This window comes from Erythrolamprus reginae, chromosome 1, assembly GCF_031021105.1.
Source record: "Erythrolamprus reginae isolate rEryReg1 chromosome 1, rEryReg1.hap1, whole genome shotgun sequence".
Taxonomy (NCBI): domain Eukaryota; kingdom Metazoa; phylum Chordata; class Lepidosauria; order Squamata; family Dipsadidae; genus Erythrolamprus; species Erythrolamprus reginae.
In genome coordinates this window covers 272,582,183-272,601,429 of record NC_091950.1, presented here as the reverse complement: position 1 = coordinate 272,601,429, position 19,247 = coordinate 272,582,183, and the positions used below count along the sequence as shown (strand labels likewise).

At 39.6% G+C, this 19,247-nt stretch overlaps 1 protein-coding gene and 1 pseudogene across 1 annotated transcript in view; both read left to right on the top strand.

The window, feature by feature from the left end:
- KHDRBS2 (KH RNA binding domain containing, signal transduction associated 2) overlaps positions 1–19,247 on the top strand; it is a 472,630-nt gene that overhangs the window by 365,184 nt on the left and 88,199 nt on the right. The window lies entirely within an intron of this gene.
- Positions 4,317–4,748, top strand: LOC139156886 (large ribosomal subunit protein uL24-like; annotated as a pseudogene).

The window sequence follows — 19,247 nt, the reverse complement described above, 5'->3', positions numbered from 1 at the left end:
TTGACAATCATGTGACCAGGGTGGCTTAAAGGTCATGTGACTGGGTGGGAGTGGCTTACCGACCAAGGTAAGTTTTCAAATAGGTGCTTGGACTCTTTTTCAGTTAATTAAGTTAATTAATTTGAATAGCCACAAAAAAAGACAAATGATAGACAGCATTATTTGTTGAGGAGCATGGTAACATTTTAACCCACAAGGTTCAGTAGGATAACAGATTAGGCAAGTAGCTCAATTTTCTTTAATTGCTATAAAAGTTCAGTTCTAGATAATGATTAAAGTGGCAAAAGTGTTTATGGGTAAAAACATACTATTTAATTATTTCCTATTTTAAAAGTAATTAAGGATCATACTAAGGTACTAGAGAGCAACCCATCACTGATGTTGGCCATATGACCATAGAAACATCTTCGGCCAACACTGGCTTTCTTGGCTAAGGAACAGAGGGCAGCATCACCCCTTAGAATTGGACACAACTAGGCAGGGGATACATTTACCTTTTAACTGATAAACGTAAAAGCACTTAGGGTTCTATTAACATTCTGCACAAGGCATAGATTGTTGGGAAGTATTGGGGCATCCCCTAATTGTGATGGAATGCGAGTTTGGAGACAGAGGGGGAGAATAAATTATTAATTATTATTATGATGATGTCCCGCAAGAGTAGCATGATATCCCAGGAAGGAGACACTTTCTAGAAAGAAACCCAAATTAAGAGACTGTGTGGTCCAAAGTGAGATGTAGTAGCAAGAATGAGGTTCAGAGTAGCCATCTCCCAGGATGTAACTGTTAGTTTATAAAGTTATAACATTAGTCTGGTAAGATTCCATGCATAAGTGTAAGCAGATAAAGAATTGGACTCAATTGGATTTCACTGTGTTGTCTTTGGGCTTGGGCCTGACACTAATCACCTTAGAGAGAAATTCTAACACATTATATGGAGTGCAACTCCAGCTTATAAATGAGAGGTGATGGCATGGTTAAATTTTCATGCTGTTAGCTCATTATAAACACAGTTAATTCTCTTGAGGGAGAGGAAATAACTCATATACCCTTAATTCAGCATAGTGTTCAAATACAAAATTAAGGCTACAGCACTTTCCCCCATCAACTGAAACAAAATTGATTGAGCTCAAAAGAAGTTAATTCATAGTTATGGTGTTTCGAAAGATATAGAGAGCCAATGCTATGTTTTGCAGGAGTTTAAACTGAAGTCCACTGTCAGCCATGGACCTGATGATTTTGGTCCCCTCGGTGTCTCTTAGTTCAACATACATCACAGCAATCAGGATACAACACAAGACACTCCCCAGGAAGGTGCTTAATTTCCTAGAAAGAAAATAGAGTAGAAATCTAGCAAACAAACAAGAACTTAGTAAATAAATAATAAATATCATTAAAAAAACCAGTGATTGTTTCTCAAGGTATATTAAAGTTATACCACAAACTCCAGAAAAGATAATACAAGCGTGATTTCCATAAAGAGGTAGAGAAAACAACTCAACCTGTTGAAAGGTATAATGAATACATGAAAGACTAAAACCTCCTTCAGACATTCTGAAAAATGATGCATGGAGGAGAGGCAAAGAAATGCACTCCTACTGATTCTGTGATTTCACTCTATATTATCAGTGAAGTGTGCAAAGAAACTAAGATGACACTAAATGCACTTACAACATATTTGCAGACAACAACATAGTAGGCTAGTGTAGAGGGATCAATGGGGAAGCATCCATTCATTCTCTTCTCCTTCCTTTGCCATAATCTCACGCAACATTTTAAATAAGAATATAGTCATGCCAAAATAGTATAAAATCAGCTTCTAAATGTCTCTCTCTCTTCCTTCTCTCCCTCTTTCTTTCACACATGCACACACACACACACACACACACACACACATTTTAATGTGGAAAAATAAATGTCTGAAATGAATTTACTCATCTATCCTCTTTTGTCTTAACTCAGTACAGTCCTCTGCAATGTTGCAGCTGGGTTGGATAGAAGTATTTAAACAATAGAACATGATATACGAGTCTACAGAGAGGGGCAGCATACAAATCTAATAAATAATAATAATAATAATAGTAATAATAATAATAATAATAATAATAATAATAATAATAATAATAATATAGTAAAACAGTGGTTAGGTCTACTTTTTAAAAAGAAAACTGTGTGTTTATTTTGGGTGAGTGAATATAATTTGATTTGATTTGATTTAATCAATTTATGCACCACCTGACTCCAGACAGCTCTGGACGGGTCAAGTGTAATGACAATAAATACAAAATGAATAATCAGAGATAAAACAATAAAAAGAAAAATAAGAACAAAAATAAAGAAGATAGTGGTCTAGCAGCAACACACAAAATTATTGCCAAAAAGGCTTTTGCGGATGCTTGGCCACAAATACAATTTGTTTTATCCTCTAAAATATTAAAGTAAGGAAATAAAGTTACTTTATGCTCTTATTTAAATTAATATTCATTCCTTCCAAAAATGTAAAATATTTTATTTGAAAACAAATGAGCATGAATTCTGGAATGTCACTTCAGACTTTTTTTTGCATTTCTAGGGGGGGAAATCATTGTTTTATTTAGGAGATCGGATCTCTGGGTTTTTAGATATTTTTTAAATATTAGATTTGTTCTTTGTGCATTGTTTGTTATTGTTGTGAGCCACCCTGAGTCTGCGGAGAGGGGCGGCATCCAAGTATTATTATTATTATTATTATTATTATTATTATTATTATTATTAATAATAATTTCTTTCTATAAATAGTAGAAATCGTTATAGCTAAAAGTGGGATACAGTGATACTAGTCAAAGAAATATGAACATGCCAGAGGCATATTTTTCAGGGAAATATGTTTTTCCTGGTAATGATGATGTTTGGCAATGGTAAATTTATTAATTTTGAAAAAAAAAACCTCTATCTGGCTACATAAGACTGTTTGGCAAGACAAATGATGGGTAGACCTGTCCTGCTGCAACTTTCAGTCACGCCTGCACACAGAAACAAAGTAATGTAAACAGAGCACAAGAATGCGAACAAAACTGGGACTTGCCTGAAAGATGTGCTTTGGAAACAAGAGCATGCTAAAGAATCATCCAGAGTCAAACCAAGGTTTTAGAGTTGGGTCAAGGTCAGAGATCCAGGAAAGCAAAATGTCACACATAATTTATTATTTATTTATTTATTATTTGGATTTGTATGCCGCCCCTTTCCGAAGACTCGGGGCGGCTCACAACAAGTGAAAAAACAATCCAATATATAATCCAATTAATTAAAATATTAAAAAGTTTAAAACCCCTATACTAACATACACACACACAAGCATACCATGTATAAATAAGCTGAATATCAAGCATTATGTACAACAATAGGAACAAAGGCAGAGTAGATCCTTATATAGACTGCAGCCGGCTGTCATTAGTCAGAAGATTTACTCTTTGGCATAGACCTTTTGGTCTAATAGACCTTCTTTGTCCTGCTCTCCTCTCTACCTATCACATGCGTGGGCTGGGAGCTCAACCTCCTCTGATGTTTCCTGATGCTCAGGGATTCTCTATGTTTGCTCTTCCACATGTGATTCTTCCTGAGACTGAAATATCAAAGGATCTTCTGGAGCTTCCTCTTCAGCATCAGAAACAGAGTCCTGTACCCAAACCATGATAGCCCTATTATAAACCAGGTGTACTTTGCTTCATTACCCACACATCTCTAAATGTGTACCCTATGTATTTCCTATACATAGCCAAATTTAGATTTTTTAAAAATCATAATAGCAACTGAGAAGATTTGGAAATCTTCCTAGACCTTTTTATAGACCAGTTTGCTGATTTAAAAAAAGAAAAAGAGTGCATTTTCCTCCACAGACCAACTGAAGCAATTAGTTAAAATTTGAGATACAGTAGTCCCTCACCTATCGCTGGTGTTACGTTCCAGACCCGGCCACGATAGGTGAAATCCGCGATGGGGAATTTATCGACTGATAGTACTTATTTAAGTATTTATATTGTAATTGTTTGGTAAGTTTTCATTGTTTTAAGTGTTTATAAACCCTTCCCACAGAGTATTTATTTTAGATACAGTATTTAAATACAGTATTTACAATTTTAGATATATTTTTTTGAAAAACCTGCCGATCGAGTTCGGCGGGCTGTTTAAATCTGCCGATCGACTTCCTCAGAAACCCGCGAACCAGCGAAGATCCGCGAATGATTTTTCTCATTAATATTTCTTGAAAACCCGCGATGAAGTGAAGCTGCAGTAGGTGAAGCGCGGTATAGCGAGGGACTACTGTATTAAAGATAGCTGATTGAGCTGCAGTCAAAATGAAGTTCAATCCATTTGTGACTTCGGATCGCAGCAAGAATCGCAAACTTCAATGCTCCATCTCACATTCAGAGGAAGATCATGTCTTCACCCCTGTCTAAAGAGGCAGAAGTACAATGTTCACGCTATGCCCATCTGAAAGGATGATGAAGTTCAAGTTGTCCATTATAAAGGACAACAGATTGGCAAGGTAGTCGAGGAAGAAGTATGTCATTTACATTGAGTGTGTACAACGTGAGAAAGCTAATGGCACAACTATACATGTGGGCATTCACCCTAGTTAGGTGGAGATCAAAGATTAAAGCTGGACAAGGATTGCAAAAAGATTTTGGAACACAAAGTGAAGTCTTGCCAGGTTGGAAAAGAGAAAGGGAAATACAAGGAAGAAACAATTGAGAAGATGCAAGAATAAAATGGACTTTTTTTTGGTCAAATCCATTAAAATTTCAATAAATTGAAGAAATAAAAAATAAAATATGAGATATTAAAATCTCAATGATAAGGTCAACACCACAAGAGCCTCAGTGGTGCAGTGGTCAAAGTATAGTATGGCAGGCTACTTCTGCTGACTGCCAACTGACTGCAATCTGGAAGTTCAAATCCCACCAGGCTCAAGGTTGACTCAGCCTTTCATCCTTCCAAAGTGAGTAAAATGAGGACCCAAATTATTGGGGGCAATATGCTGACTTTGTAAACCATTTAGAGAGGGCTGTAAAGCACTGTAAAATGGCATATAAGTCTAAGTGCTTAATAGTGCAATTGATGGTGTTGCTAGTGCTAGTGCTAGTGCTACAAGACATCTTCAACAGTCTTCATTGTCCTATCCAAATGTAGATATGGGCCATCCTGTAATAGGTTGTTACTAAAACCCTCTCCAACACCATCAATTGCACTATTAAGCTTTTATCTACAATGAATGTTTTCCCATAATGGATGTAAACAATGTCCAAGAAATAAATAGATTTGGAGAAAGATCTGATGTGGAGGCCAGGGAAATTTGATTCCATCACTCTGTGATTCCTAATCAAAAACTCATTACTTTAATCTTCGAGGCTGCTTAATCTCCCCAAACCAGGCATTATTATGGATTATACTAAGAGTCCACCATTTCACTTGTACTAAGAGTCCACTGCCTCTGTACAAATCGATGGTGAGACCACACTTGGAGTACTGTGTACAGTTCTGGTCACCTCACCTCAAGAAGGATATAATGGAACTGGAAAAGGTGCAAAAAAGGGCAACAGGAAATGATCAAGGAAATGGAGCACCTCCCTTATTTATTTTATTTTTATTTATTTATTTTGTCCAATACACAATAATGCACAATGAAGGTTATAGAGGATATAGTAGAGAAGAAATATGAGATATAGGAGAGACTATAGGACAGGGGGCGGAAGGTTTCAGCTTTGAAAGAAGGAAAGCGATTTTCTGGAGTTAAGGAGAGAAAAGTATCTGGATTCTTATATCTCGGATTCTGGCTTCTGAGATTCTTTGTTTTGTTATGGAGCAGCTGGAAGAAGGGGAGTGCAAAAGGGTACACGTTGCTATATTTGTAGCACGCTAAAAAACCTCACCGGCTCTGATGACTGCAGGTATTCCGTTGCTTTCCGGGTCTGATGACTGCAGTATTCCGTCGTTAGGAATTCTCCCCTCAGGATCTTTGCAATTCCTTATGGTTTCTTTGCAATCTCTTATGGCTTTTCACTCAGAAAATCTCCCCTCCAAGGAGCTGCCGCAGCCGCCTCTTCCCTCTCGCCTCTCCTTCTTCTGGTTATGAAACCAAGTTGCAACACCTTGGTCTCTTCAGCCTTGAAAGACGGCGTTTAAAGGGTGACTTGATTGAAGTGTATAAAATCATGCATGGGATAGAAAAGGTGGATAGAGAAAAATTCTTTTCTCTATCACATAATACTAGGACAACGAGGCACTCATAGGTAAGAAAGTAAGGACAAATCAAGGGAAATATTTCTTCACCCAGAGGGTCATTGGTTTATGGAATTCACTTCCAGAAGAGGTCGTGACAGCTTTCAGCCTTGATAGCTTCCAGGCAGGATTAGACAGATTCATGGATGCCAAGTGTATTGGTGGTTATTGAAATGGATGTCCATGTGCTACCTCTATGTTAGTTGAGGCAGGCAGGATTCCCTTGAGTACCATTGGGGGTCAAGGCAAAGGAAGGGTTTTGCCTTCTCTTTCTACTCAAGATCCCCATGTACAATTGGTGGGCCACTGTGTGACACAGAATGCTGGGCTCGATGGGCTTTGGCCTGATTCTGCATGGCTCTTCTTATGTTCTTACGTTCCACAGTATATCAAGGCAATGTCTTTCCTCTAAAAGACAACAAAGGAACCAAAGAATTCTCCCAACTACCCAATTAATTTTAGCCAAAATTCAAGTTGTGGATTTTCGTATTAGCCTTCCCTGAGACAAAGCCATTTTTAGCAGTAGAAGAACCTTTGATACGTAGTGAACAACACAGCTTCTCAGGTTAGCAAATGGTCCCAGAGATATTCAAGTGCCAAACTTAATAAAATGCAGAATTGACAGAAAAGATTTGTTTTGGCCTTTCTAAGGCGAAGAACTTCAAATGCCAGGAGATGAATCCATGCTGTACCTCAATTTCAGATAGACGCATGGCATTCGGATAATGTGACAAGAACCTTAATTAAATACCTAGCAGGCTATAAGCACAGTTGGGTTGCAGGTTCAAGAAGACTATTCAAACCCTTACATCTCATCAGTTACTATGTTACCAGCCTGCTTCCCTGCTGAAGTCAGATGAAAGGCCTATCTGGAGTGCCATCTTTGATAACAGCCAATTAAACTACAGGCTATTCTCTCTGTTTAATCTCAGATTCAAAATGAACAAGGCTATGCTGCAGGAGCCATCTCTTATCCGAATCCTCTTAAACAATCATTGCAACAGTCGTAACTAAAAACGGGTGACATTTTTAAAATGTAACGTTTTGCCAGCAGCAATAACTCTGAGTAGCAGTCCCAATAAAGTGATGCCGATAAAACAGACAGAATTGACCTTTCCAGCTCTTCACAATTATCAACCAAACCGCTGCAAAGTGAACCCAGAAATGGCAGAGTAAGTTTCTAAGACCTGGGGAGGAAAAAAAATCTAATTTCTAAAGATACAGTGAAAAAAAAGTACTGAGTTTTACAGCGACTATATAGAGCAATTTTCTTTGCACATTAACTCATTCCCTATCCATGGTTTTAACTGTACACATGGAAGTCCTCCTTATAAAACAGAATTCCAATTACAACGTCATTTAAGGGGCTGATGGCATATTTAGGTACAGCTAGCCCTGGACTTGCAACCATAATTGAGTCTTCAATACAGTCACATGTTGTGATGATCATTAAGTGGGTCATCACATGATCGGCACCTGATTCTACAACCTTTTTAGAGTTGGCCGTTAAGCGAATACCATGGTGGCAAACGAACAGAGTAATCATTAAGGGAATACCATGGTCATTAAACAAAGTTTAATGTGTCTGGCTGGAAACCAGAAGTAAATGCTGTATTATGTCGAAAATGTCATAAATCATGGCCCCATAGCTATGGGACACTGCAAACAGCCATAAATTTGGGTCAGGTGCTGAACCCCTTCAAAATTTGGTTACATGACCATGAGGGGGCCCAGCTGTTGGAACTTTGAATTTGGGGTGTAAATAGTTACTGGTAGTTCCCTAGTACAGGTGCTCCTTGACTTACAGCCACAGTTGAATCCAATATTTCTGCTGTTAAGTGAGACACTGGTTAAGTATTTAACCTCCCCCATTATCAATTTAAGATCTAAGAAGGGGAGAAGATAAGAACTGATGAAAAAGAGAACCATTTAAGGGACACTATCAACTTTAAACCCTTTTTGAAGAACTGAGACTGAGATTCTCTTCACAACCTTTGGTCACTGTGCAAATACTCTATATATATCACATTACCATCTGTAAACCTTGTTTGATTTCTTAATTTTTAATCAATTTAGTAATTATTGGGATTTTAAGTATTGTATTTTAGGTGGGAGGGAATTAATGGTGAGGATGTGTATGAATGAATGGAGTATGTCTGAATATGGAATATATATTTTATCTCTATTTTATTAATGTTTTTATTGTTGTTTTTTTACATACTGAGGCCTTATTTTAAAGATGGATTGGATGGAGAGTATGTATTATATGAATGGAAGGGGCAGTCTATCTGGCGGCGTAGAGGCGAGAGGGATGGGGGAGCCTATTTTTGGGGTGGTAGAGAGCCAGAATATTCTGGTGCTACTGGGGAGAGGCAGGTATGGCAGGATCCATGGGGTAGGCAGCCCCTGGCAAATGAGGGCTCGCTGCTTGAAAGCAATCCCTTGTTCCAGCCCCATGATCTCAGCCCGGGGTACTGGGGATGAATGTAATTCGGGCCCTGGAGTCAGGCTGCTGCTACGCAATGCCAGGTTGGTCATAAATAAAGCTCTCCTCATCCATGATTTGATCCTGGCGGAGGAGGCCAATCTGGTATGTGTGACTGAAACCTGGGCCCAGAGGGAGGAGTTCCTCTCTCTGAAATATGCCCAGTTGGGTTTCAGGTTTGGCACCAGCCACAACCCCAGGAAAGGGGGGAGGAGTGGCTATTACAGCCGAGGAGACATTTAGCCTATGCAGACTCGCTGCTCATGATATTGCAGGTTGTGAGTCCCTCCTTGTGAAGTTAGACCTAGGGGTTCAAGTGCACTTGTTGCTCATGTACCTGCCTCCCAACTGCATGTCAACAGCCCTGCCTGCGCTGCTCGAGGAGGTAGCAGGGCTGGCAGTGGAGTTCCCTGGACTTATAGTCTTGGGGGACTTTAATCTGCTGTCCCTCAGTGTATCCTCTGGGTTACAGCAGGAGTTCATGGCTACCATGGCAGCCATGGACCTGACCCAAGTAGTTCAGGGTACGACTCACGGGGAGGCACGTACCCGACATTATATTTCTCTCGGAGCAGCTGAGTGATGGTCTGAGATTAACGGGCTTAGATGTACTACCCTTGTCATGGTCAGATCATTTTCTGCTATGGCTTAACTTCAAGGTTCCAATCCTTCCCCACAGGGAGGCAGAACTGATTAAGTGGTTCCACCCCAGATGCCTGATGGACCCAGAGGGCTTTCAGAGGTGCTTGGGGTTTTACCGGATTCACTTGTACACAGTTCTACAGTGTCCCTCGCTGTGGCCTGGAACAAGGCTGCGACAGAGGCTCTTGACTGGATTGTGCCATTGCGCCATTAGACACTAGACCCCGGAGAACTCCTTGGTTTACCAAGGAATTCCGGGTATGGAAACACCAGAAGAGACTTCTAGAAAAGTGGTGGAGGAAAAGTAGGTCTGAGTCTGTTTGAATACTTGTAAGAGCTCATATTAAGACTTAGAAAGTGGCACTCAAGGTGGCAAGATGTGCATATCATGCTGCCTTGATTGTGTCTACAGAATCCCTTCCAGTCACCCTGTTTAGGGTGACCCACTCCCTTATAAATCAGGGTGTGTGTGTGTTAGAGAGCCCTTGCAGGGTAGTGCCGAGTATTTTAATGTGTTTTTCGCTGATAAAATCACTCAGATTCGGATGGACCTTGACTCCAATTGGAACGCAGTGTCGGCTGACGAGTCAGTCAAGGTGACAGGGGCCCGTCTTTATCCATCTGTCTGGGAGGAGTTTGACCTGGTGACACCTGTTGAAGTGGACAAGGTCATTGGAGTTGTGGGTTCCGCCACCTGGTTGCTGGACACGTGTTCCTCCTGGATGGTTTTGACCAGCAGGGAGGTAACACAGTGCTGGGTCCAGGAGATTGTCAACGGTTCCTTACAAGGAGGCACTTGTGCACTCACTCCTCAAGAAACCTTCCCTGGACCCAGTCGTATTTAATAACTACCATCCAGTCTCCAACCTTCCCTTTAAGGGGAAGGTTGTTGAGAAGGTGGTGTCGCTCCAGCTCCAGCAGTCCTCGGAAGAAGCCGATTATCTAGGCCCTCAGCAGTCAGGATTCAGGCCCTGCTACAGCATGGAAACTACTTTGGTCATGCTGATGGATGATCTCTGGTGGGCCCAGGATAGGGGTTTATCTTCTACCCTGGCACTTCTTGACCTCTCAGCAGCTTTTGATACTATCGACCATGGTATCTTCCTACAATGGCTGAGGGGTTGGGAGGCACCATTTTATAGTGGTTCACCTCCTACCTCTCTGGTCAGTCGCAGTCAGTGTTAGTGTTAGTGGGGGGTCAGAGGTTTCTCCCCTGTGGTGTTCCTCAGGGGTCGGTCCTCTCCCCTCTGCTATTTAATATCTACATGAAACCATTGGGTGAGATCATCCAAGGAAATGGGTTCAGGTGTCATCAGTATGCTGATGATATCCAATTGTACATCTCCACCCCGTGTCCAACATGTTTATTTTTATGTGAAAGGACCGCCCTTTGCTTGCAGTGCCACTGCGGCATCCTTTTTTGTAAAAATAACAATGTTTATTTTTATGTGAAGACCTCTCTTTGAAGGAGCTGTGGAATCCCTCCCACGAAGAGATTCCGGGGGCGGAACCTTGACGTCACCGGCAGATTGCTAAGGATGCCAAGGGGATCACTTCCTGGATGCCATGGAATCCAGGAAGTGATCACCTTGGCGTCCTTAGCAACCTGCCGGTATACGTCACGTCAAAGCTCCAGCCCTGGAATCTCTTGCTGGGATTCCCCATTTGGTTTCGGTTCGGGTTCGGCCGAATTTTGCATAAAATTCATCCACACTTGCCAAACCCGAACACCATTGGGTTCGCCCATCACTACTGGTGACCTTTTTTCTATATATTTTCAAGCAAAAATTGGACATCTGCCCTCGGATTTCTTTAATTTGGATTCCTGAAAATCTATGGTCTTTAAGATCTAAGAATCTGAGGTAATAACTATAGTTTTATAGTCACAGACTTGAAATGGCATTGGCCAGAGCTAAAGCAAGAATGAAATCTGGAACATTATGTTTTCAGGATAAAATGTTTCTATATAAGCATCTTTATAGACTTTCAGGTGGTTTTCTCATACTATTGCCTTTTTCTTCTAAAATTCCAGTTTTTGGATACACTGTTAATGCAAATTCATTTGTAATAAAGTTGCATCCTATTTTTTTACATGTACTGATTTCATGTGTCAATATTTGTTGTGGGGTGGGAACATACATTTCACTTAAACTACATTGTAGAGTGAAGAGAGTTGAAAGGAACATCCTATATTCTAAAAGATTGTTTCGTTTTTAAAAGCTAAGCACCTAAAGCAGAAATCTTTGGAATAGAGAATGGATAATTTTTGTTCTCTCAAGGGTCATATTCAGTGATAAGCCTCCTGGGGCTACATGGAGAGGAAGAGAAAAGGAAGGAATGAAAAAAACCAGGCCCAAAGGTGAATAAAGATATACATTCCTCCTCTGACACCCTCTTTAAGTACCTTTCTGACAAGTCTCATTTCTCTCATATATATTCTTTTTTTTTCTTTTTCCAACAACCTCCATCCACTCTCAAGCTATATGTTGTAAGAAAGGGACAGTTAACCTTTATAAGACTGAACTTATTTTTTGCATAGGACCTTTGGAATTTTGCTGAAGGCTATATGAAGCTTTGGGACTGCAGATGGCCTGTTACGAAGTGCTTGGCTTCTTCCTTGTTTCATGGAAATTTCATGTCCTAGTGCTCAAACTTACAATAGGGCATAAATGGCAAGCTGACCTTCTCTGTCAAATTTGAAGGCAGAGAAATTGGTGAACAGTCTTCCAATTTCCCCAGGAAATAAATGTTCCGCTGGTTTCATATGAATAGGATTCCTCTAAAGCAATGGAGAAGCATTATTATTGAAAAGACATAGTGGGAGAAGGCCATCATGAGGTCTTGAACTGAAATGTCAGAAGCCAGGGAGGTTGCAGGATTTTTGAGAGAAGGAAAGATTTGTACTCCCCCTTTGGCTATTTCTTAACTTAAGATAGTGAAGGTTATCCACATTTCACCCGTGATATTTAATGTATCTAAGGTTGTTTTCACCTTCAGAATACTTTCTAAAGTAAGTTCTCTTTCATCAAGTTGACAAAAGCACCCATCACTTCTGAAGGCAAGTCATTCCATTGATTATTTGTTTGCAAATCTTTTAGTTCTAGGTTGAATCTCTCTAATAATCTTCCATCTATTTCATCTGGTCCTACTCTCTGGTGCTTTGGAAAATAGAATCTTTTGTGGAAGGCACATCTGAAGCCAAATCATAGTTTCAATGATTCCTTCTCTGTAGATAATGATCATAATCCAGAAAAAGCTTTTTTTATATCCTTTAGTTTACCCATGTCCCTCTATGATCCTAGGAATTCTATAAAACAGGATCCAAGTAAATATTGATAGGTTGGGATATTTTGGTCTAATCGTTGAAGCAGGGCCCTAATATAATTGGAAATCAAGGCTCTTGAATGAAGAACATGGATTTCACACATGAGCCAAATCATCACATTTCCTAAGATCAAAATCCTATTGCGCTTGTGCGAGAGGGGGCATTAAAAATTCTAATTGCTTTGGAAAGTGGAAGTTGTCAATCTGTAATACTCAGCACAACTAGTCAGCCCTAGGCACATCAGTACCCTAATTACAGAAAGTCTGGCTCTTCACCGATGTTTTAACACTTGATTTATTTCCTGTTTGAGTTTGTTCAATAGAGCTGGAGTTAATTGGTTTTCCAAATGAGTGCTAAAATATAAAGATCCAACTTCATTAAGTGGAGGCTGTACTTAATATGCACCACTGATTTGGAAGTCCATGTAAAGGTTAGTGGGGTGAAATTTGCAGGCATTCTCTAACAAACCAGAGTCTGCTTTGCTTGCAAATAATAAATAAAATGTTGCTGGTGGTTGGAGGGATTCCACTTTATCTCTTAAAGGGGCATATTATTTTCCCCTTTTTGGGGGGGTTAGAAAAAAAACCAGTGACTACCAACATACCATTCAACCAATAGGAAGGCACTGCATAAATATGAAGCATAGAATAGTGCACAGCACATATAGGGAAGAGGGAAATAGGGAAGAGTTCCCTGAGGATGGGCTCCAGCACGAGCCCAAATTCTCAGAAGACTAAAACATCTAGATGGGAACTTTGAAAAAACTGTACAATTAATTTCTGGACTCGTTTTCAGTCATCTTACACATATTTCCATACTTCCAAGAAATATCCCTTTCTAGACAAAGTTTGGGCAGTATTTCACTCTCTTCACTAATTGTAATTATTGGAGGATATTTATAGAGAAAGTAAGCCCCATAATACTACAGGGAGGACACCAATTTGTTTGCTGCCTACTCAATTATATATTTAGTGCCATGATTAATTAGTCTTGTGAAACTGCCTAATGAATGACAGGTTGGAAATCTGGCAAACGTAAAACTCTGCCAGCCTTTTCTTTGAGTGTCACCGAAAACAAATAATAGGAAGATGATAATCCAAGGCATTTCCTTTCAACCTGGAAATAACTGATGGACGTGGCACGTTATAAGAGAATGCTTGTGCCTTATGTGTCAAAGAAACTTTATTAAGTCACCCTATTTTGAGGCTGACATTCTTGGAGCACTCTATTTCGGCATCTATCTCAGGGCATAATGAAAAAAATTACCAGTTGCATTTAGGTTGCACTAAAACACTTCAGGCTTTATTATTTAATAACAATAGATGTGTCCAAAACCCAACCACCCCTCAAAGGTCACGCCAAATTATATTGAAAAGGCATAACATTCAAAGGCCCTCAATTTGCCAAACATTAGCTAAACTTCTTTGTGTACTGTTCCTCCCCACCGCCACTCTCTCTTTTTTTAGCAAGCCAAATGACAGAGTGCATAGTCAGGGAGCAAAATAATTATGGTAGCATGTCTCATTAAGAATGCTGGATTCAGCAGCAACAGTGGTGTTTCCTCAATTGCTCTTGGATTTAATGAGAAGCAGCCCAGCACTGGCTACATTACTAAGTTGACAATTTGTTCAAGTGATTTATTATGCCCCTGCTACTGTTGTCAACTTGAAAAGACCACAGAACACTTGTCGGATATTAGTGCATGTTGACTTTCTAACTTCAACGTGGTAGCTATCAGAATAAAACGCACAATGCTCTTGGTGTTTACTCAGCATGCTTTGTTTGGAAACAAACAGCAACGTAGGTGACCTACTCTTTTCTCTATGGACTCTGCCAAAGCAATAAATTAAATGACACAAGGGAATCCTAATGTTTGGACTAGCAACAAGAAAAAAGACAGGTCTTTGGTCTTCCTCCTTCCCTCCCTCCCTCCCTCCTTTCCTCCCTCCCACTTCTTCCTTCCTTCCTTCCTTCTTTCTTTCCTCTCCTTCTTTCTTTCCATAGGCCAGGTGTGTTGGAGGGGAAAACCCTGTAACATATCCTTATGGGAGAGGTAGTGCGATAGTGGCTCAAAATACTCTCATTTTATGTATGAATGGGGATTTTGGCCCTCTCTTTTTCCCATTCATCCCTGTGTTCTTCAGCTTCATACACCATTTCAGTCTAAATCTTGGTGGTCAGCAGCAGAAATATACAGTGAGATAAATGAAATGCATGTTAATGCAGCTAAATGAATATGAAAATAACATTTAATCACAAATAAATATTTATATTTCATATTTGTAAATCACCCATCTCTCTCATAATGGGGCTCTGGGCAGTGTACAATACTACATAATTATAATATATTATACCACATATGAAGAGGTGTGGTGACCTAGCAATTAAGAGACTGGACTTATCAACTGGAAGATTGATAGTTCAAGACCCGAGCATCATATGATGGGTTGAGCTCCCATTCCTGCCCCAGCTCCTGCGAAACTAGCAATATAAATGCAAATGCAAGTAGATTAATAGGTACCATTTAATGGGAACATAACAGCATGTATACCACCCACCCAGCAGCATCTTCAGATAACTCTTATTCCCTCAGCTAGGAAACAGAGATCATTCCCTAAAGTCAGACACACCTGGACAGGAGAAACTTTTTTTTACACAACATATAATGTATAATTGCATGCAATAAAGCAATTCAATATCCTATATCTATCATTCAAAAAAAGTCTATAATTTTGTTCTCTGAATTATCTCCAGGAGAAATCTATTTTCAATAACTTCTGAAAGGCTTGCAACTAGCAAACCAAACTTCCAGTCTTCCCCAACATCTCTTGAATTACTATAGAGTAATTATTCTCAAGAGTAAGAATGTATGATTGTGTGTCATAGTTAAGCAGTGTTAATATATTAATCTTTTATAAGTTTACAAAGAAAAAAAATAAAAACTTTATTGTCTCATTAATGCAGACAATAAAATGGACCAGACTGATCCCTAATAAACCTTGGCCTCAGGCTTCTGTCAAACGATTTTTTAAAAATCCCTACCAAATAAAATGTACTTTTTGTCCTTTGACATCCCGGTATCACCAATGTTATATTCCAGTTTAAAGAACAATTGCTTCTGGCCTGGGAAGGCAGAAGGAAACCTGAAATTAGGTTACTCTCAATTTCAATCTCTGATTCTTTCTGCTTCTTTTATAAGGCCCTCCCATTGATATCAGTGGGTGTTCTGCATATTGACGGAGAGCCGACGATCTGAACTGAGATCAATCATGCAGATCTGAAAGGAAAAAGATTTCCATCTATGTGGAACAGAATATAAAATGATTCAAGTGTTAGAAGAGAGCTTCCTTATACATTATAGATGACCTCTTTCCTACTGTTAAAACTTTTCTTCCTAAAATCTCCAGCTGAAACATATGCGCACGCATTTATTTTAAGCCCATAAATTCACATTTCCAAATGAAGCATGTCTATGTCTGGCATTATTTGTGTGACATTGGGAGTCCCCCCCCCCCTCTTCTTTTTTGCCTTAGGTTTGAAGAGGAAAAAGGAAAGTTAGTGAAAAACAACATTAGAGGAAATTCTCTTTGAAAAGGATACCTGCTGTCCTGATGAAGTGACTAGTGTGATATACTTAGCATTAATTCCTAATGGCTCAGCATCCTGAAGCTGTCATAAAAGGGAAAAAAGTAATTTGGTGCACACACACGCACACACACACACACGCACACTCCTTCTCCTGCCAAACAGTAAAAGTAGCACTAAAACTTTTATTAGTTCAAGATAAAATTGTCATTCCTGTAACTCAGCTCCTATGGAAAGCATCTACCCTTGAAGGTTGTTACATGTAAATTACTGGCATAAAGTATCTAGAATATCTATTTAGACCAGAATTTTTCAACACAAGTATCCTCGATTTACATCCACAATTGAGCCCAATAGAACAATTTTATATTGCTAAGCAAGACAATTGTTAAGTAAACTTTGCTCCTTTTTAGGACCCTTTTTGCCCCTTTTTTTTCAGTGGTTAAGTGAGTCACTAGACTAGTTAAGTTAGTAAACGTGTTTACTAATTTCATTGTAAATGAATGTGGCTCCCCCCATTGACTTTGCTTGTCAGAAAGCCACAAAAGGTGATCACCTGACCCCAGAACACCACAACTTCATAAATACATGCAGGTTGCCAATTATCTGAATTTTGGTCATGTGACCATGAGGATGCTATAATAGATGTAACTGTGAAAAACAGTCATAATTCACTTTTTTCCATGCTGTTGTAACTTTGAATGATCACTAAATGAATGATTATAAGTTGAGTACTACAGATACTTTAAACAAATATAACAGGCCTTATCTGAGAATGTTGATGTTCTGCTAACATAACTGCATAAGAGCTCCACTGGTAAGTTTTGTTTTCCAACAGGTATATCTTCTTAGTCTGTCACTCAGTGGAGCATCTACCGCACAAATCCCAGCGGCCAATAAGGTCCCACAGAGTTGGCCTTCTCTGGGTCCCGTTGACCAAACAATGTCGTTTGGCGGGCCCCAGGGGAAGAGCCTTCTCTGTGGTGGCCCTGGCCCTCTGGAACCAACTCCCCCCAGAGATTAGAACAGCCCCCACCCTCCTTGTCTTTCGCAAATTACTTAAGACCCACCTTTGTCGCCAGGCATGGGGGAGTTAAGTTATCCTTTCCCCCTAGGCTATTACAAGTTATGCATGGTATGTTTGTGTGTATGTTTGGTTTTTTTATAGTAAGGGTTTTTTAGTTCTTTTTATTAATTGGATTGTTCATGTTGTTTTACCACTGTTGTTAGCCGCCCCGAGTCTGCGGAGAGGGGCGGCATACAAATCCAATAAATAATAATAAAATAATAATAATAATCTAAGCAGTTTTATATTCCAAAGCATATAAGTAGGACCCTCTACCAATAGAAATGCATATTTCTCCACTTATTTGATGTTGATTTAAGGGACTGCCTGTTTCAATGATAGTGCATACATTTACCATTGCTCAGTTTGGCACCCAGTCTAATGAGTTGGAGTCCTAGCCTTCTGAAGCCAGGACCATAGCTAAAGGCCAGCAAAAACAGCATGAGTGGTGAGCAGTGTAGAGAATTATTGGAGATTGTCCTCAGCAATGTGAAAGATGCAGAAGAGAAGTCTGTAAGAGATTTTCATGGATCTGGAAAGACACTTCTGAAAGTAGCAGAGGACATGGATGGGGAGAGAGGAAAGTCCTGACAGGCATCTTGGGAACTGGAAGGGATGCTGTCACAGAGCATCTATGGTTTGGTGGTAGCCATGGTGTTTGCTGGATCTTGCTGGGAAATTGGATTTTGTGTGAGAGATATGGAAACTAGTAGACCTAATATATATAATCAAGCATGGTTTGGTAAGGGTAAGAACATGATCTTGTCTGAGATGTGTTACCCTGCGTTTTAGGTCCTTGGGCAGCCATGACTCTTAAAACCAGAGAGAGGTATGGCAATGAGCCTCTGAGACAACTTGGCTAGGCCAAGTAGAAGCCTTGCTCTAGAACTCATGGTAAGTAAAGTTGGAAATATGGGAATTGTTATGTACTGACGTACGGAGCATGGATTTCCATAGCTGCTGCTGATTAGTTAATCTAGCAGCGGGAGAAATAAACTGCTGTCAATGGCTAGCAGGCTTCAGGGGAGCCCTTAAAAGCAGCTTCCCTGCATCCTGCCAGCAGTCTGTATTAGTTTTATCTAATAGGCAATAAAGGTGCTGAACTGTTCCTGTGCCTTGCCTCTTCATTTACATGTGAATCGAACAGGAATAACTTAGGAATTTTGCTGGCATTTCACACATTCAGTTGCCTACCATGCTCTCTTCCTGCTATTAGCCACAGGAGCCTTTGCCAGAGTCAGCTGTAGGCCTAACTGGAGAAGGAAGCAATTCATTCCTCATCACCTAACTGTATGTTCCTAATTGTATGCATGCAGGTGCAAGTGCTTTATGCTACTTTTATGAAAGTGACTATAAACAGATTACAAAAGCAATAAATCAGGCATGTAAATGTGCAATTAACAATAATATCTTCTGGCAAGACCTTTAATACTATCGAACAACAACATCTGTCCCTTTTTAGGTTCTTGGGAATGACTCCATAGGTGGATAAAAATGCCAAATTCAGTCTGAACATCTGGCTGCATTGTCAGATGTTCACACTTGATTTGGCATTTTTATCCACCTATTGTGCGGATAATAATAATATCACTATTTCTTATTTTAAAAATAAGCTACAAGAGAATGAATCAACATGCGACAAGGGAAAATTATTATTATTATTATTATTATTATTATTATTATTATTATTATTATTATTATTATTAATTGGATTTGTGTGCCGCCCCTCTCTGCAGACTCGGGGCGGCTAACAACAGCAGTAAAACAGTACAACAAAATCTAATACTAAAAAACAGTTAAAAACCCATTATATAAAAACCCTTCGCTAAGTAAGATCATCTACCAGGTCTTGTCTGGCAGAAATTCTCCATGGGTCCTCTTATTAA